Source organism: Misgurnus anguillicaudatus, chromosome 22 (genome assembly GCF_027580225.2).
Source record: "Misgurnus anguillicaudatus chromosome 22, ASM2758022v2, whole genome shotgun sequence".
In the NCBI taxonomy this organism is placed as follows: domain Eukaryota; kingdom Metazoa; phylum Chordata; class Actinopteri; order Cypriniformes; family Cobitidae; genus Misgurnus; species Misgurnus anguillicaudatus.
In genome coordinates this window covers 53,069,316-53,090,872 of record NC_073358.2, presented here as the reverse complement: position 1 = coordinate 53,090,872, position 21,557 = coordinate 53,069,316, and the positions used below count along the sequence as shown (strand labels likewise).

At 39.3% G+C, this 21,557-nt stretch overlaps 1 protein-coding gene across 6 annotated transcripts in view; it reads left to right on the top strand.

Annotated features, from left to right (window-relative positions):
- Nucleotides 1–9,194: 9,194 nt before the first annotated feature.
- Nucleotides 9,195–21,557, top strand: part of LOC129439474 (uncharacterized) — a 74,273-nt gene continuing 61,910 nt past the window's right edge. For 2 of the 6 annotated variants that reach the window (XM_055198102.2, XM_055198101.2), the window contains exon 1: nt 9,195–9,837. The gene's annotated coding sequence lies outside the window, so the exon portion shown is untranslated. The remainder of the gene's footprint in view (nt 9,838–21,557) is intronic. The other 4 variants (XM_055198100.2, XM_055198098.2, XM_055198099.2 and 1 more) reach the window with 3 other exon arrangements.

Sequence of the window (21,557 nt, the reverse complement as noted above, 5' to 3'; positions counted from 1 at the left end):
TATCAAGGTATTACCATTTGGCACAACCCAAGGTCCAAGCCACAGATAGGAATGAGGTCAATTAGAGGTGTTATGAAAAGGTGGGACGGTCTCTTTCCACGGCTCGGGAACAAGGGAAGGATGTTACTGGCATATTTGTAAATGCGCATACCTTGAATTTTGTCAATCCGGAGGTCGCATGTGCAAGCTGCATACATCATCAAGCCTGGTTTATTTAAGTTAATTGAGCATTACATTCGCAAGTCATTAGCATATCACATCAATTTATGATTAACTAAGAATAATAGTCAACTTTATCTTTGTTGATATTCTGAAATAAGACGTCTTGATGACGTATGCAGCCTAGAAATGCGACCTCCGGAGGCTGCATCCTTCGCATTGAGAAACGGCCATAGTTAGACAAGATTGGTAGCTGTCATCAGAGAGGAAAGCAAGCGGGACTGAACATTCAAGCATTTGAAGTTATGGGGTTGGATGAGATGGACAAGTAAATGATGACAGAAGAATAAAGCCTTGAAGGCATTGATCACAGCCTCAGTAGTATGCGACGATCGACACCATTGGCTGCTCAGTTAGGAAAGTCAAGTCAGCATTCACAACCCATATAGGGATGATCACTGTTTAATACAAACACCCTCTTTATGTTCATGTAAAAACATGAAAAATCCAGCTAAGACCAGCATAAGCTGATTTTGCTGGTGTAGTAAGCTGGTCTAGCTGTGTTTTGGTCACTTTTTATGGTCAGTTTGGAAGACCAGCTGACCCACCAGCTTTGCCAGACTGGGAGGGCCAGCTAACCAGCTACTGCCACCTTAAACCAGCTAAAACCAGCTACCAGCTTATGCTGATCTCAGCTGGATTTTTCAGTAGGGAATGTAATTCCGTGAATATTCACCAGATGTCAGCGAAGCTTCAATGAGCACAGAAATCATGCACCCGTTTGAAGAGAGGCTCGTGTCACTTTTCTGATCGATCAGATCTGCACGTGCAAAGAGAAAATGGGCACGTGAGCAATGATAACACCTAGACCAGATGACAGTCACTCACCTTAGCAACCGCATAGCAACACCCTGGATGTGAGATTTGTGTCACATTTATGTAAGCAGTTTTAATTCTTAACGTAAATATCTGTTAATGATGATCATATTATAAAACAAGATTTTAATACATTTTAGCATTTATGTAAGAATTTTTCCCTGCATCTTTATTTTCTTTAACCCTTTGAGGTACTTTGTGATGGAAGTTAAGTGCGGTTATAATGAAGACAAAGTGGCTGAAGTTTCTGTTGTCATTTTAGAGATTTAGATAAAGAGGGAGGATAAACAGCAGTGGCGTATTATTGATCAGGCCTGTTGTTCAGGAAATTGATTGTTCTGAATAAAAAGCTCTGCAGATGACAGATGAAGCCTGGAAGCTCTTGGCATCTCTCTGCCTTCACATCCAATAACTTCATACAAACACAACAGATCTGTTGCTCACCAAAGCAGAAATAATCCTGTTGTGTTGTTTTCATTTTAGAAACACACACACACATCTTATTGAGCATAAAAATCAGGCTTGCTAATGTATTTTTGTGCATTCTGACACTATTTGATTACATTACAGTTTATAGTGGTTTCATCAATTAATTCCAAACATAAAAAAGCAAAACAAGCCTGATCTGCTTGGGGAGTTTAATGCTATTACATGACTTATTGTAATCCTCATGCTAAACAAATGCAAAGTGTCAAAAAAGCAGTTGAGCTCATGATGAAGTATTTCTTGGCCAAACTCTCACCTCCTTTTTCATACAAGTTTTGGAAAGTTTTTTCGAACATGAGTACCCGTTACGTATCAATGACCTCATATTCCTTTTATGGGCACTTCCCCCAAATGTCAATCAGAGTGAGGACGCTCATTAGCATTGTTCCTTTGTTCCTTTCGACAGCTTTGTTTTTTAACAAAACTCAACAATAGCACAAAAGAAGAAGAAGAAGTGTGTTTTTGGATGTAAGGAGAAGAAAGCCTTGTTCAGCTTTCCAAGTAAGCCAGTTTGTTTATAGTTTGTTTATCTGGGGTAGCAGCAGAGTTTTATGTGTGTGTTTGTTTAACGCTGAATTTTGTTGAAATGGGGCGTTCCCAACCGGGTCATGAGTCACAGGCGGTAAGTAAAACTGTGTCACGGAGTGACTTTTGAATGGCGGAAGTGGTGGAAATTAGTTCCGCCCGGACAACTGTCCATGAAACACCAGTCACTTCTGGTAACTCCGGGCAACCCAAATTTGGGTTTTATTGGCGACAGGTGTGCAGATGAGTGTGGCGATCGGTGATTGGGCGATTCAAGGAAGAGAAGGCATATAAATAAGGCGTCAGAAGAACAGGAAGAGCAAGTTTATTCCAGCAGATGCTGCGGGTGAGATGGAGCGGTTGAGGTGATTGGAGAGACGTATGTATTGTGGATATTGTGGACTGTCTGGGCGAAGTGAAACTGAGGACTGGGCGTGAACATACACAGAGCTGATTATCAAAACTATCTTCACTGAAGTGTTGCGTTGACATGTGTTACTTACTTGGAAAAGATCGTAAACATTCAAGAGTCACCGGAAATACAGTGAAAGGAGATAGGAACAAGGAGTGTTGTACTGTCGGGTGTGTCTACATCAGATATCTGGAAAGAAGAGGAGAAGATCTAGTATCAACAGAACTGTGAGTGCGCTGAATTGTCGTTGTGTCAGTGTTTACCTCGCAAGTGTTAAATATCAGTGTGCTTCTTGTGAGTTGTGATCAGTGTGTAAGCGGCCCCACCGTGGAAAGGATTGGTGGGCGAGCCGGAACCAGCTAAAGAAAGGAGGGAGTATGTTGCATTGTCATGGCTGTGATGCTTTCATCTAGCCATCCGCTGCATAAGTTACTTCAATTATTCAGGACGAATCCCCGGTACAACATGGTGTGCTGACCCTAATTCACTGTGAGAGTGTGGAGTGCAGTGGGTGAGTCTTTTTCTTTGACTTGTGTACACCTGAAAATTGCAGTTTTATGTTGTGTCCATGTTGTCAGCAATCACTCCCTAGGCCAGGAAGGAAACCCTGTACTAGAGAACGTGTACTGGTGTTGGTGGAAGACCACTTTTTCTATACACGCCCGCTTGTGACTCCTGATCCCTTTTCCCCACCTGGTGGTGGCGAGGCAACGGCAACAAGGAGGGAAGTATTAGCTGCTGCATGGAAAACTAGCTGTGTCGTCTCTGTGTATGATTACCTGAGTGCCTTTTCTGAGAAGTCTGTCCTGGCAAGGAAGGCTACAAGTATCGTGGCAAATACGTCTTCTCCAGTCCCCCAAGCTTTGAAGGGCTAAAGCCTGCCGTCCATCTCTCTAAGGGTCTGTAAGTTGTACCCATTTCCAGCCATACGTTTTGTGGAACCTCCTGTACGCCTAAAGCTAAGAGCCAGTGCATTGTCCCCGTATACTCACCTGTATCCCCAAGGTCAAGACCCAGTGTGCCTCTCTGTATCCTCACTTGTACGCCCAAAGCTAAGAGCCAGTGCATTGTCCCCGTATACTCACCTGTATGCCCAAGGTCAAGACCCAGTGTGCCTTTCTGTATACTCACCTGTACACCCAAAGTTAGGATTTAGTGTGCTGCCTGTGTATGCACCTGTATGCCCAAAGTCAAGGTCCAGTGTACCGCCCTGTGTACTTACCTGTACGCCTAAAGCCAAGAGCTAGTGTACCTCCCTGTATACTCACCTGTACGTCCAAAGTCAAGATCCAGTGTATTCGCTTTGCATACTCGCCGTACGACGAAAGTCAAGAATTCAAGCACCTACCTGTATACTTACCGGCACGCCATCATACTTGGCCCAGTTGCTCTTCATATACTTACCTGTGTACCCTCTAGGCGCCTCCAGTATTGAGCCCAGGAATACACCTGCATACCAGCCAGACATTCACGCCTCGAGTCAAGGGTCCTCCCCTATACGTCGTGGCCACCAGCCCAAGGTACTCACTCCATCTATCTATCAGTGTAACTCACGATCTTCATTTCTTCATTTCCAGGAAAAGGGAGTGTGGAAGGCTCCACTGGCAGTTCTCCTGAAAAACATCAACAAAGACAAAGTTGTGAATATTCTGTTTGAGGTCACGTGTGGGAATCAAAGAAGAGATCGGAAGGCCCACCTGTGAGTCCCTGTGACGGAGTCAGAAGTGACTCAGAACTGACGCTCTCCGGCCCTGAGAGCTTGATTTTAGATCCCCTTCCCTACTTACATTTTTAATTAATTTAAATAAGGATTGTTTTAATTTACTTACTCTCCTTGTGTGTCTGGTCATTGGGGCGTTCTTGGGACCTCCTCGAGGTGGAAACTAGGGAGGGGCGAGACTCACGACATTGGTGGTCCGCTCTGACCTGTGACAACTGCTTCTGTGTTTTTTTTGCAATATGTGTTGTAAGTGCACATAATGTAAATGACACAAACGTGTAGTGTTATCCAGAGATAGCGGGATGTTTTTTGTGTGTCTTCCTGCTGAATGCCTCTCTGTGCTTTTACAGAAACAATCACGAGCTGATCTGTCTGTATAAATCTGATAAAACTAAAGACTCTTCAGAGATATGAAGGATGTAATACTCCTCTATAGATACTCCAGATTAACATGAGATGAGCAGATACAGTGTGTGTTATGTGAACTTTGCCGTACAAACTTTTCTGCATTTCCATGTAATTCATTAAAGGAAGGCACTCCTCCATCTTTCATCGATGAAAGAACGACCTGATGTCATAAATACGACTTACCAGCCTGTTTATCTGATTCAAACTACCTGCGAGGACTTAAACGCACCATGACATCTGATGTGATGACTACAGGTTTGTAATGTTCATGACTTTTGTTTTATGTACAGTGTATTATGACAAAAGCTATCTGAAAATTGTTTTATGATGTGAATATATGAGCCTTACAGCTGACTAATCTGTCTTTATAGTGCGAGATGTCTAATGGTGTACTTTATAAAGCCTGCTGCATTTATTTAGAAATCATGTCTAGAAGAGGAGAAATCTGTGTGTGCGTATAACTTTTCTTTGTTTGTGGTGTCAGAACACATTACCTGTTTTCAAAGCATGTGTTCACACCTATAACCATCAGCAGGAGTGTGAAAGCACACGCACACATATAACAGTACTGAAAATAGGCTGAATGTCACATAACCTGCTGAAAACAACACAAAACTGAAGGAATAAGACATCCATTATCATCAGTATAACTGTAACATTACTCCCCGAATTCTCATTAAATTAATAATAATTTTAATTTTGGTTTAAAGTAGAAATTATTGATATATAATTGATATAACTGAATAATTGATATGGAAAACTGTATTTTTTTGGGGGAATATTTTGGTGTGTTTTTTTTTACAAATGATTTACCTTTGAGCTTCATTATTAAAAAAAAAATAATATGCCCTTATAATCTTTAATCAAAAAAATGCAAACTCCTCCCCTTTTCGAAAAATCTCTCTTTACTTCCGGTCATATGGTACGGCAGGTGGTCCAGGAGAAGATCACAGCCATCAGCAACATGACTCAACTTTAAACGATCCGATCAGTTCTCAGTTGATGAATTCAAGTCCAGCCCTTCCAATTTAAATTTTAGAAGCCGTTTCACTTGGATATACGTCAACATGGATGAAAACAAGACAATCGCTTCTTCTGTTTCATGGCGACTTTAAGACCCAAGCGTCCTCTATGACTGACAAACGTTAACATATCAGTGTGTGTGGTTGTACAGGAGCTATTGCACTATACAGTACTGCAGATGTGTGATGTCATAAGCCTATCATTTGCATTTTAATAGAGCGCTTTTGGACATTTTTTTAATAAAAGAATACCTCTCCTTTTTCTTCATTGGATAACTCCTCACAGGATAGCAAAGTGTCCATCGAATAAACCCTTCGTGATCTTGTCGGAAGTAGTAGGTCATCCGGGTACTTTTTGGACATACTACTCGCATCGCCTACTGCTTTTCAACTATGTAATACGAAAGTAAGCGGTTTCAGACACAGCCTTAGTTTTAATCAATGGGGCTTTGCATTGTAATTTAAGATTTGCAACATTAAATACCTTTATTTCAAAACTGCAAAAAAGATTTTTGGTTACTTTTAAAGCCACCACAGCCCTTTAATTGAAATAACCTTTGGTCTTTATGTGAAATGAAGTAGAAATGCAGGATCATGGATGTGTGGACCTGTTTATTCATCCATCATATTTAGAGTCCAGATGTGATCCATTGATACAGAGCTCAGAGACACACAGACACACACACACACACACACACACACACACACACACACACACACACACACACACACACACACACACACACACACACACACACACACACACACACACACACACACACACACACACACGCACACGCACAATGACACACAGATACACAGTGTTGTGAAATGATTGATTGATTGTTTGACCTCTATCTGTGTTTGGGATTCTTTTCTCCAGCAGAGGAAAAGCTTTCAGCGTGATTTATGAATGGAAATGAAAGATGCTTCTTTGACTGTAAACTATATCATTATCATCAGACCATTTAAGGAATTATTTTTACACTTCAGAATATTAAGATGCTTTGTTTTGAATAATATTTTATGTCAGCAATGTATGAAGTACTCATTGAATAAAAGTGAATATTTCACTGAGAGAATACTGAAGTCAAAGTTTAAAACTGATCAATTTGATGTAAATATACTTTATGATTAAAGGTACAAGTAAACAATCATACAGTTTATTGGATACATACTAGTGGTAGATTAGGCTACTAATCCTTTTAGGCCCAATTTCGCAGACAAGGCTTAGCTAAAGCCAGAAAGTTTAAGCAACTTTTATAAACATGCTTTAGAAAAAGATGTTACTTGTGTGTATTTTCAGACAAATCAATGGCACTGGCATAAGAGCACCTATGGTCTGATTCACTATTTTACATTTTCATTTGGTGTGTATTAGTAGCCTAGATGTTAATGATATGCAAAAGGTACAAATCCCAAAGTAAACGATGACGCAAGTTATGGAAAGTAATGTTTTATTTAAGCAATAAGGTACGAGAGGCTGTGCTGTATCGTGAATAAGTAACGGCTGAAGGGCGTTGTTAGGCACGACGCGAAGCGGAGTGCCTGCAACCCGTTCAGCCGTTACTTATTCACGATACAGCACTTGCCTCGAGTACCTTATTGCTTTTATAAAACGGTTACCACACAATATTAAAGTAAAAAAAAATATTAGTGCAACTTTCATGAAGTTAAATCAATAAAAGCATTTATAGATTTATAGATTTATAGATTTATAGATTTTTTCATGTCAGTTTTATCTGAAGTTGCTGATATCACAGAAATGGATTTTAAAAAGTAATGTCATTATGCATTTGACATAGGGATGAGCAAAACATTGAAATGCTGGGAGGAAGTAGAGCAATTTAAATTTAAGTTACAGTTCATAAAAAAATTAACATGACTTGAATGTTTTTGTCTATTTGAAGCTTGATAATGTCTGTCCTCATTTACTTCTATTGTATGTAAATGAAAAAACAAACATTCCTGAAAACATTTCTTTTGTGTTTCATTATAACATCATACAGAACAACATGAAGATGAGTAAATGTTAAGTAGATTTTTATTTTGAGCAGCCTACTCTTTAACTCTTTTACTCTTTAACCAGTTTAGTCATGTGCCCTCATCTGGTTAAAACAGGAATATTTCACATCTCCTCTTAGAAATGTACCACAGCATCTTCCCTCAAAGCCTTAAAGCCCTTCATTTACCCTTCATCTCCTCCACCTGCTCCTCTCATTCCTGCTCTCTCTCTCTCTCTCTCTCTCTCTCTCTCTTCTGTTCATGACCCCTCTCCTCCTCTTCTCTTCTTCTCCTCCTCATATTTAGCGTCTCTCTTATGTGTCTCATGTGGAGTTCTGGCACTCTGTCTTTTAATTAAATGGACACACACACACACACGCACACAGATGATGTACTTGGCTTTAAAATTACACTTCACCTAAGAATGAATGTTCTAATATTTTCTCACCGTCTTCATGTTCCTCTGTGCAAAGTTTAATTTTTGGTGGATCAGTATGAATTAGCCACTGCGAGTGTGCACACCAAGGCGTTTATGCCTGGGGCCGGCATATGTTTTTAATTGATTCCAATGGAAGTGCCACGCTTTTTAAAAACGCCAGCAGCTGGCAGTTCTGTCTGCGCTGAGCGCCAATGCTCAGCATTTTTTCCCGGCAAGTGCAAAATTTTTTCAGCTCATCAGGGGGGTCAAACACCGGATGGGCAGCTCAGGGCCGTTCTATAAAAATCTAACACATTGTTTTCTATGTGTATACACACACTGGCACCGACAGGTGGCGCCTGTCCGCGGCGCCCAGCAACGACTCAGGAAGGTGCTCTAATACCTGTCGCGTATTTCACATTGTTTAACATTAAATAACATCATATTTGTCCCAAATCATTAACGATGAACATTGGCTGCTAATGTATATTTAGCATTTTGAAGTAGACGCTATCTGACTAAGCTTGCACTATTTAATGTGGACTTCCGGTGTATGATACCTCCCAGTTATCCTAGGCGGCGCAGCGCGGCGTTGAGCTGCGCGTCCGGTGTGCGACCCCCTTTAATGTCACTTTACAGTCAGCCATCCAATCACAGCGGAGGAGGGGCGGAACAAATAGTACAACAACCAACCGGCACATCATACAACGATTGATAAACAGAACATAAGAATCATATCAACCAAAGCGCTCAGCTAAAGAAACGCTGACAAGCGCTCACAGTTGTCGTCTTCAATGTGACGTTCCAGACACATTTAGACTCTTTGGTGAACACGACCCCATAACAGTGATGTTTCAAAGAGTCTTTATGCTTCTGTATTTATTTATACAAAAGTTCACAGAGTATCAAAGTAAAAAAAATGCAGAAAACATCACGACGCAGGTTAGATGTCAGTTATATAAAACCCTGTTGGATCATCCGTGTCTCAAGAACAAAAGGTCAGTATCTTAAGCCATCATATCTGATTTGACCTCTGCAGAGGAGATTGATGTTTTGAGAGGTTTACTTACTTGAATTTGGGGCTTTTTGTCACTTTGTGATTGACAGATGTGGTTTGTATTGCCATTAAATATAAAGAAGTGAATAAAGGTTCTTCATAAATGTGATCCTCATAGAAAACAAAAGCACTGAAATGACATGAGGGTGAGTAAATAATGACAGGATTTTTCCATTTTATGTGAACTGTTCCTTTAAGCTGAAACAGAGGAGGAGGAGAGAGAGATGAATACAGAAGAGTCCAACCCTTGTGTTTATTCGCTGCTGTTGGCTCGACGTGTGCTCTTACTCTATTCACTCCCTCTCTCTTCTATTGGCTGTCTCCTCTCTCTCTCTCTCTCTCTCTCTCTCTCTCTCTCTCACACACACACACACACACACACACACACACACACACACACACACACACACACACAGCAGAGTTGACGTTCTTGAGCTGAGGTCGAGAGAGAGCGAGAGTGAAAGAGAGAGAGAGAGAGAGAGAGAGAGAGAGAGAGAGAGAGAGAGAGAGACATATGGAGAACACACAAACCGCAGCATTGATCACGGTCGAGTGACAGGATGAGAGTGACAGTGAATGAAGAGAAGCAGTGAAGGTGAGATGGACTGAAGATGCTGCTGGACGAGCTCGAGTGAATTTGTAAACGCAGACATTCATGCAGCTTTCTGAAGATGACAACAGAAGCTCATCTCATCTGAAACGCAACATCCTCACTGCAGACGCTCGCTCCAATCAGACTGGAAGTTTCTGGTGAGTAACTTTAAATGCTTTTTAAGGGTGGGTACAGAATTATTTGCACAGGTGCACAAATCCTCTAGTGTCCGAGTAAAAAGGTCTTTGTGTTTTATGTGGTGCTGGTGGTTTGGTGCTCTACATGCTTTCAGTGTCAGAGAAGAATGTTCAGTGATGCTGCTATGCTAAAATAATTAAAGTTGTTTCACAGCAAGTCTTTCTTGAAGTTCAGTGCATATGGAGTCTAATGTAAACTTTCATTCACTGACTTTGGGTGGGTGATATACTGTAGGATAATTAATGTGATATAAAATGGTTTAATAATTGTATATGTATTCTTAGACATATTTTTGTTCCAGTTTTTAGATAGCATGGGTCATAGTGGATATGTGCATTTATTTATTTGCTCTTGTCAGATAAAGAAAATTAAAGTAAGCAAGCTTCAGGATATCGCTCTGATCGCATTCTTTCTCTTATGTCGCATTTGTGAAAATAGCTGAAAAAGGCCTGTAGTTCTTGTGTTAGATCTAGTTTAAATCATAAGCTGACAATGACTTGGTATTGGTGTTGGACTGATCTCTGCTCTGTGTACTTCTAAAAACATCAGCACATGATCTTTAGATCACAATCTATAACAAAAATGTCAGTGTCTGTTTACATTTAGTACAACCCAGACTCACTCGCCTACATTTCTGAATAACCTAAAATACATATTTCAATAAAAAAGTCCACTAGAGGTGCTTTGTTGTGGGATTTTTAAACACAAATTAAAACCTGCTCATCTTTGTTAAATAGATTTTGTGCTGTTTGGTACTTATTTACAGTCATATGCGTGGCAAGCCTAAGCAACTTATGATGTCCTTGCGATTTCATTTTAATAAAAGACAGCCGATTAAAACACGGATGTATTTTGATCATTCATTACTGTCCTATTTGCTAGTCACCACTATTCTTCCTTTAAACAACAAGTTCTTGACATACCTTGGCCAAACACGTTCAATCCTTACGGTGCATTCACACGGGGCATCAGTGTTAACGCTTGAATGAAGTGTGGCCAACAGCCAATGTCTTGCATAAACATAATTGGCTGGCTCAGCACTAGGATATTTGCATAAGGCGATCTGATTGGCTGATGTACTCGTTGGCACTTTAAAAGTTAAGAAATATTCAACTTCTGCCGCGAGCAACTGCAGTGACGCAAAACCTATAGATCCACAATTCGGCAAGCATGACATCACCCAAACAAAGTAAACGAGAAGCGTTAACACTTACGTCCTGTGTGAATGCACCGTTACAGTAATGACATCAGACGTTTATCATCCATAGTCACACAAACTGAACTGAAGAATATATGCTAATAATGTTCAGTATCTGGCTTGTAATCTTAAATGAACACGCATCAAAACAAAGTAAAAACTAGCGCCTCTAGTGGACACTTCAACCTAAAGATGCAGTGACATGTACCAGAAATGTATTTGAGGTTATGCAGAAATGTATGGAGAGGTACATTATATATAGTGTATAGCTTAGTAAAAATCATCTACCATCTTTTCTGCTAACTGTAAATATCCATTGTAAGAACAATACAGTAGATTGTTAACTCAAGTTATGCGTGTGGTTATATATGCACTGCATTCATCTGACTGTAAATGCATCTCTCTGAACACACCTCCAACCAAACCCTTAACCTTCCACACCAATTCCCTCATCTTCATCTTTGTCTTTATCTCTTATTGCTGGGATTCCTCCGGTCTCATGTTGAACAGTGAGTTTTCCCTCTAGGGACTCGTCTGAAGAAGAGTCGATACTTTAGAGTTGATTATGGTCATTTTTCCTCACGCGAGTCTAAATGTGATTTCCCAGTAATTAGGCAGCTGGTGTGTGAGCGGGCGAGCTGGACTCAGGTCATTACTGTGTGAGACGGGTCCAGCAGGCGGAACCACGTAATTAAACAACGTGCCAAATGAAACATTTGGGTGAAGCCTGTTTTTATAATCCAACCAATCAAAACATTAAGGGCACGTACACAACCATTGACCCGAGGGATGGAGGTAACTCTGGTTAGCGCGGTCCAATTAGTTTAAAATGCTGTACCTGCACCTTTCCACCATTGTTTCTTCATTGTGACGGCCTTTAAGAGTAGACATGATTTTTTTTTGGAGAGCACTTAAAAGTGCAGGCTATTATCCAGCGGTTTATGTGATATTACATCACCAAATGAGATGCTTAAGTGCCTTTTGACATGGTATTGATTAGATTATGTGCCATATTTAGATTATGACCGAAAGAAACGCTCAGTAGATGATTCATATGCGTATCAAAAATCATTTTAAAAGCTGATTCACTAGAATACACAAGCGTTTATTATATTGTAATTAATACAGAATATTTGTAGATGATCGATCATCTTTCCTTACGCTTAAATATAGTGGATTTAATTAGTTGCATGTTATAAACATCTGTCTGGAGCATTTTCTCTTATAGCATTTTTTTTATTGATTTCAACCAGTTTATGGATATCGACCAGTAGATTATCACCGTTACAGGGTTAAAATGTTAATTTTGTCATTAATCATCGTTCCACACCCATAAGACCTAAACCGAGAGCTTTCTGAGCCCCCATAGACAGCAATGCAATACACAACTCAAAAGACACATACAATAAAGATATTGTTAAAATGTAACAAGACCAGTTCAATCTTTATTTCATGAAGTGACAAGAATACTTTTACATGTCTTTATGAAAGCAGCACATGTATGCATTAAACACCAGCGTTGTGTGTCAGCCATAGATAGATGCCTTATTTGAGCGCTCCATAGATTCAAGTCATTAGGGATTAGACTAGTCCTAGACTAAAATAAATGCAAGAGCTGCCCAAACTGAAAACAACTTGCACTGACGTATCTTAAAATACTTCAGTGCTCTTTGTTTTGCCTCAAAATGGCCTAGTCTTGGTTTAAGCTAATCCCTGTCCGGGAAACCACCCCAAAGAGTGTGAAAACTAAAGCCAACACTGTCTGATCAGTTGCAAAGTCATTGTTAAGCATATGAAGAACAAGGTATGTCTGATTTTCAGCTTCTTCCTAATAACTTCTCGAAATCTTCAAATCGATTTAGTGGATGTTTTATTTCTTGTGATTAAACCCTCGAGATCTCACACAATGAACAAGGCAGTAAGACAATATCACGCATCGGTAGTTTAACATCATGAGAAATGGGACAAATACTGATTCAACTAGGCAGTGTTTATGGATTATGTAACACACAGTGACACAGCGCATTAATACACAACAGATGAACTGCTTGACTGTTGTATTTCCTCATAAAGATTATTGCTTTAAACTCTCATTTGGCTACAGTAATTACATTGGGATTTATTAGGTTGTAGTTATGTGGTGTATGAAGTGAACTGAACAGGTGACTCTTCAGTGGGTTGCTTAGTTTGGGTGGTTCCTAAAACTACATGCTATAATATAGATTATATATATATATGTTTGAGTGGACACTTCTGGCCGTTTGTCTTCCTGTGATGTTACAGCTTAGGATAGTCACCGGTAGCTGCGTGCCCATTACAGATTTGCGCAAAACTTTAGCGTTATTTTCTACATGTCGACAAAAAACGATTGCAAAATGACGATGTTTCCATTAACCGATGATATGCAACTAATGTTGGTAGGTTAACTAATATCACATCTACAGCACACGGCATTATTATTTCAACTGAAGAGTAAGGGGCGATTCACATTTTGCGTCTTTTGTGCGCTCAAGTTAATTATTTCATGTAGGTGCGCGGTCTGCACCACATCAAGTTAAAAACATCTCAACTTTTCAGAATGCCGCAAGCGCACCGTATGTCATGTGTCAAGAACCAACCGACGGCCGCGTTTTCCACCTCATGCGAGCGTAAAAACTTTTTTGCGATATGGGAGTTGACGTGTTTTCATCGACAATGACAATTTGCGCAATTTAGCTAATGAAAATCTCTTCTCTTTTCTTGTCGATAAGCAATAAATTATATTTATATATTTAGCAGCCACTTTTATCCAAAGCGACTTATAGTGCATTTCAACCTATACCTATACAACCCATGACCTTTTGCGCTGCAAACGCAACTCTCTACCACTGAGCTCTACAGGAACACAATATCACAAAATGCTACTGCACACAGCTTTAAAACTACCCAAGTGACTCTTGGTCTCTTTCTGTACCGATCAGGTCTTTAATATGTTGTTTTCTCTCTGTAGTTTATTCTGCTGTGTAGGTGTTTCCTGGGATGTAGCTGATATAAATGACTCTCTCACACATCTCTCATTTTTGCAGTAGACAAACTATAAAATATGTCTGGGTTATCACCATCATACCTGTGGGATTCATAATGACCTTGCCTGACACGGTTTTAAACCTCACGCTTCACTGCAGCAGCATACTGTGAGTTTACTGTGAGGAGAATTGAAATGCATTTCAAATTAAAGAAATGTTCCTGATTCAAAACAACTCGCACTTCGTCGACAGCGTTTGTGCTTCGATACGTGAGAGAATACTAGAAAGGGGCGTGATGTAACTGCAAAAATCTGTTTACAAAACCTTTACTATTACTACCAATGTGATAAGAAAAATAAATGTACAACTTTTTTAAGTAAATGTGCCATGTTAATCATTATTTTTATTAGATATCATGATAATAACCCTACTGAAAAATCCAGCTAAGACCAGCATAAGCTGGTCCCCAGCTTGGTTTTAGCTGGTTTTGCTGGTGTAGGAAGCTGGTTTTGCTGGTGTAGCAAGCTGGTCTAGGTGTGTTTTGGTCACATTTTAAGCTGGTCTAGCTGGACTTAGCTGGTCATGCTGGAATACCAGCTGGCCCACCAGCATGACCAGCTTTGTTAGGCTGGGCGGACCAGCATAAATCACCTTAAACCAGCTAAAACCAGCTAAAACCAGCTACCAGCTTATGCTGGTTTTAGCTGGATTTTTCAGTAGGGAATGCTAAGGTTGAAATGTGGTATTAAGGCTTTCTGTAGTATTGATTATAGGGTTGCAAAATTCTGGGAATTTTGGAAACTTTCCATTGAAATTAGACAGGAATATATGGGTCAGATGTCGAGGAAGCTAATGTTTGTATGTAATGAAATTGTACAATTAATTCCCTTTAATTCCTTTTTCAATTTGGAATATTTCCAAAATTCCAGAACTTTGCAACCTTAATTGATAACAATAGGCAAAATGATGGTTTAATTATATATTTTTTGTAGCGAAAGCATGGTTATTTTGTAGGAACCATGATTTAAGTATAGTAATCACGTTTGTGGTTCATTGTCATAAGGGAGTCTTGCTGTACATTGTGAATAGATGTGACTTTCTGTAGTAATGGACAGCATGTTATGGATAATGTTGAGCTTAAGTTTCTTGTGTAAGTCATATCCCATCATTCTCTCTGCTGGGTGGCACATACATGACATCTGCTGTTCACGCTGGTAAGACTGATGATCTCAATGAAAGACGCTTCTAAAAATATTTTAATAATGGGATTCTTTAATGCCTCACGCTGGGTGACTGAATTTTTTTGTGTACTTTGTTCGCCACACTACTCTAAAATAATCCCGATGACAAGTAAAAGATGTGTGATCCTGCACCTTTTCACGTTTTCATATAAACCCCTAAACACAGCCTTCCTTTTTAATATGAGGAGAGTTTGTGTCTTATTTCATCTTAGTCTTCTTCTTTTCCAGTCTTTGTTATGTAAATGTCCTCTCACATATGAGCGTGAGTAGGTGTGTGTAAGAGTTTCTTTGTGCTCTTGACTCAGCGCTGGGTTTCTCTGCAAAATAATTTCTGCAGATAAAATAAGATTTCTATTGTAATGAGTGACTGCAGATGGGGTTAGGATTTCATATGTCATTTTTGAAATCGATCTAAATTCAGGGTTTTGTTCAGGCCTTATGTCTATAATTTGAATCGGCATGCGGTTTTAACTGTGATATTGCTCAGATGGCCAAAAAATTGGAGACATTTGCACAAAGTTTGCCCTAAGCACCAGGGTTCAAAAGTCTAATAAGGAATTAATCCGATTGGTGAATCACGTCTTATTTAACAGAACTTACTGGTATTTCAGATCTACTGCTGTGTTTGGGGACACATCTCAGTTTAAAATGAAAATTGCTCTTTAAGATATAATGGGGTGGTTTACCGGACAGAGCTTATCCTAGTCCCAGACTACAATGCATGTTTGAGCTGCCTTAAAGGTGCAGTGTGTAATTTTTATAAGAATCTTTTGACATTAATGCAAAATATTATACAAAACTATATGATCAAATTATTAAAAAAATGTGGTCGTACGAATGAATACGAATTTGCCATCTCGTAAAATACGTACCGATTGCCATGAAATAGCATTGGACGTATCTTAACAACTGCTGTTGTTTTGTCTCAAGATACACATCAGTATTGTTTTCAGTGCTGGGGAAAGTTACTTTTAAAAGTAATTACAATATTACATTACATTACAATATTAAGTTACTCCTAAAAAAACGAACTAATTGCGTAACTTAGTTACTTTTCATGGAAAGTAATCCTTACGTTGCTTTTAAGTTACTTTCCTTTTTTTACTTGGCTGAGGCTTGATCTCTTTTCAGATGTTTTTTATGACTGAGTTCTGCATTCAAAAATTGCAAATTACCCTCGCAAAAATATTAAACTCTGGCCAGCCATCTCAGTTTCTGACTCAAACTGTTGCCGCTCAGGTGCGCACACATAGAGTGTGTAATTCTACATGACTATGTTCAGTGTAATTTAAATTATTTATCGTATTAAACTGAAAAGTAACTTGCATTACTTTTTTTTTAAAGTAACTCAAATATTAATGCAGGGCTCAAAATTAACTTTTTTATTTGGTAGCACTGGTGCTTCCAACTTTAAAGAGTTAGGAGCACCAGCAAAAATGTAGGCGCCTCCATCCAAAAATTAAAAAGCACCACAACTACAATGTAAACGTTAATAGATTTATTGTATTAAAAATAAAACACCACCACCGGGCTTTACACGTCCTATGGCCAGCATTTAAAAGTATTTTTTTTGCTGCATAAATTCCTAAATTAATACCCAAATGCTGTTGAAATAGTATAGCAGCAATAATAATTTGACAATTACAGGTAACATGATTAAGATTACATAGAAAATCTAGCACACACGTAAAACACTGATTATAAAACGACTCGTTCTGGTTCTTCATTCTGATTGGTTGAAACGCGTTCTAAGCCGTGATAAAATACCCCGGTAAACCCACGGTTCAGACCGCATCACAAGTATCACTGCGCCACTGTTGCTGCGTACTGATTAATGAAAATAAACACCACAGTCTTTAATCATTTTTTAATTTTTCTACCTTTGCACAATTATGGCGATATCCAGATAAATGTCAATAAATAAAACATTTCGTCAATAAAGAGAAAACGTTCTCTGAGGTATTTTTTGTCTTATTGATATTTCCGCTATTATCCACTAGAGGGCAATCTTACACAACTTAAACACGGAGGCATTCACTCGACACAACAGCGTTGTGGTGGATTTAGCGTGACGTGTGTTTTGATCAGGTTCTGAATCTGATCTCTAAGTTCCTCACAAAAATGGAATTATCTCCGCATTTAGCTGAAAATTTGAGAGGTGATAACTGATAAGACAACAAATGAAGGTAGGATGAAAGTTTTTTGATGTTGTTGGAAAGCGGATGGACTGTTCTTTCATTTGATATCTTATGTTTATTTAAAGAAGATCATTTTTCTGTAAGGCATTTAACTAAAACTGGGTGGCAACTTAAAAAAAACGCTGACGGGGAAAAAGTTTAGCAGGCTTACAAACATATTAGATCATCACTTAAACAGTTGCACGATATAAATGTTAATGTATAAATTAGATGAATGTTGATATATAGAAATAAACACCACAGTCTTTAATCATATTTTCATTGTGTCTTTGCTGCGTCTCTGTTGTTTGTGAACTGCGCTCTGTTGCAGCCACACTTGATTCTGAGGAACTACTTTGTTTGGCGGAAGAGTAATATTTATACTAATATAATTACAACTTATTTGTGTTTTATTTTATAAAATCCCGCTAACGTTATGCATATGAAGTAACCGTTTTATAAACGCAATAAACCCCTCGAAGCGTTGGGTTACCAGTGCATTTTATAACAGCTAAGGGGGTTTAGGCACTCCGCTTCGCGTCGTGCCTAACAACGCCCCTTAGCTGTTATAAAATGCACTGGTAACCCACTGCTTCTTGGGGTTTATTGCTTTATTAATTGTGACATTACAAAAGTGACCCTAATATAGAAGGCTAATATATATTGGTATTGATAACTGCATTACCAGGATGCTTTTACTACTAAATAGGCAATGTTTTAAAAAATACAACAAAAACATACCATCAGCATTGTCGTATTCCACAGCAACATGGACCACAAGGATGTTTGTGGAATGTCCATTCACCACCGCATGTGCACATACACCATCAAACACACTTTGATAGACAGGTCAGTGTCTACATCAATAATAAACACATTTGTCATGACACGTCTTGTGTTTTTGGCACTTTCGCTATGTTTAAGCAAGGTACGTCTGGCGCTTAAAATGTTTTGATTCCGCCATTAACGCCGTTTTACAGGATTTACAGTAAACACAGTAAGTTACATTTTCATAGCGGAGACACTCGAAATTTTTAAGCCACTCTCTCTGAAAGGTTTAACGTCAACTCGTATTTTCCGGTGGTGGAGTTACATTTGAATCCGGATCATATTAGCCAATCTGTGGTCTTCATTAAACGCAATAACTTAAAGGAACACGCCCACATTTTGGGAATTTAGCTTATTCACCGTATCCCCCAGAGTTAGATAAGTCCATACATACCTCTCTCATCTCCGTGCGTGCTGTAACTCTGTCTGACGCAGCCCCCGCTAGCTTAGCTTAGCACAAAGACTGGAAATGCATGGCTCCAGCTAGTATACTGCTCCCAATAAGTGACAAAATAACGCGATCATTTTCCTATTTATGTGTTGTGATTTGTATAGTCAAACCGTGTACAAATAACAAGGTGATATGAGACACAGCGATCTTTTAACAGTATACATACTGAGAACTATATTCTCTGAAGACGAAGCACTGCCGCATGGGCGGAGTGATCTGCTCGCAGCACACGAGAAGCCCCTGGTGAGGAGCAGAGAATTCGGTCAGAGTTGTGCAAATCACTCCGCCCATGCGGCAGTGCTTCGTCTTCAGAGAATATAGTTCTCAGTATGTATACTGTTAAAAGATCGCTGTGTCTCATATCACCTTGTTATTTGTACACGGTTTGACTATACAAATCACAACACATAAATAGGAAAATGATCGCGTTATTTTGTCACTTATTGGGAGCAGTATACTAGCTGGAGCCATGCATTTCCAGTCTTTGTGCTAAGCTAAGCTAGCGGGGGCTGCGTCAGACAGAGTTACAGCACGCACGGAGATGAGAGAGGTATGTATGGACTTATCTAACTCTGGGGGATACGGTGAATAAGCTAAATTCCCAAAATGTGGGCGTGTTCCTTTAATGGTGAAATTTGATTGGTTATGTATCATTGGAGAGAACACTGAACCTGGGACAGCGCCAGCACGCAGGATCACAATCAACTCGCGTCACAACAAAATGGGCAGTCGCACAAATGCTCCCAAATATATTTTAAGGTCGCACAGATAAAATTTCGGTCGCATATGCGACCAAAATGGGCGCAATTTCGAGCCCTGTTAATGTGTAGATTTATAAAGTAATTTTCAATTCAATTCAATTTTATTTATATAGCGCTTTTCACAATTTGCTAATTGTATCAAAGCAGCTTTACATAATAGATGCAGTGAAAAGCACAGAAAATCGACAGATAGCACAACATAATAAACGATAGCACAAGCAGTTAAATTTGCTACGGCTATAAATCAACATTATAAACAAACGTATTACTAATGTAACGTATAGAAGTTAAGCCCAAAAAGGCTGCCTCCCCGGGTTGAAAAACCCCCTAGGAGAAAAAACCCCCGGAATTTTAGCCGGGGAAGTAAAAAAAAGTCATAGGAGGAAAAAACCCTTGGGAGGTATATATATATATATATATATATATATATATATTATATAATTATATATATATATATATATATATATATATATATATATATATATATATATATATATATATATATATATATATATATATATATATATATATATATACACATTGAAACGGAAGGAGATTGAGCGGAGATTAAGTGGGTTCTGCCGGTGGTCTTTGGTCAGGCATCAGCTGGACATCACGTTGAAGAACAGCTAGTAGATCAGTTGTGTGCCGACTTTCACATGTACCGGAACTGGATCTGTTTGTCTCGTCCTCGGGATCAAGGACGAGACAGGGAGAGAGACACAAAATCTTATTAGCGTAGGGTAGGCCTGTCACGATAACAAATTTTGCTAGACGATAAATTGCCTCAGAATTTATCGCGATAGACGATAAAATTGATGCTCCGGGACCATTATAATAATGCAGATACACCTTTTCAAAGCTCTATAAACTTTTATTTCGAAACAATAAGTAATACTGGAATTGGAAGACATTTTAACTATCCACAAGAAATGAACAAAATAACAGGATGATTGCGTTTTAGGTGCATATGCATGTTTGTCGTGTTGCCACTTTTAAGTGCTACGTTTTTACCACAAATGCGACATAACGGCTCGTTCAGGTTAGTGGTTCACCTCGGTCATTAGGTTTAAATCCAAAGTACTCCCACACTGCAGCTGTAGCGTTTGGTTTTGAAACTTGGCTGTTTACACTTGGTATTAAGATGTGTTTTTGATCCGATCACAAGTGGACGAGAGAGACATATCACGTTTACACCTGGTATTTAAATCCGTCTCTTTTGTCCACTTTCGACCGCTTCTGTCCTGAATACTGTGAGGGGTGGTCTATCGAGACGGTGGGCAAGTCTCTCCGCTGTCATTTAAACGCCAGCGGGAGTAATTATGAGTTTATATGGACCCAAACTAATATTATGTCCACTGCTTGTTTAGCAAGTAAACATGCTGCACATTATTTTCTACATGTATATGTTAGAGCTTTCTCTGAATTTTCAGCACAATTGATGAAATAAGATCGCGCAACTTTCACACGCTTGCTAAATGAAACTGCGGAGATCACCCGCTTTAGTTTATCAATGAAAGGCTAAAAATAGCACTGTTCACCTTGTGTCAGAAAAGTCACAAAAGACGTAAAACATTGTGATCCGATCGATGAAAACCCATGTTAATGACAAGTGTAAACAGCCTCTAGTAAATCCATCTTTTTCTCCAACTCTCGTCTCAACTAGTGTTTTCTCCTGCTACACTCCTCACGCGGCGCTCGCTCATCCTCCTCAGTACGCCTACTGTGATAGGCTACGCCAGGAGTCCCCCCTCCCCACACAGATCATGCGACTGACAAATGACTGACGAGGGTTCACTCCTTGTCACTCGTTGCACGGAGCGGTCATCCAGTCTCTTTGGTAGAGAGAGAGAGAAAAGGAAAACAAACAAGCATGCAAATGTGAATTATCGCGGCCTAAAAAAAATGATCGAGCTCATTTTATTTACCGTGCGATTCATCGATTTATCGTTTATCGCGACAGGCCTAGCGTAGGGGCCGTTCACATAGAAAACAAGTGTCACACAGTAATGTGGTTTT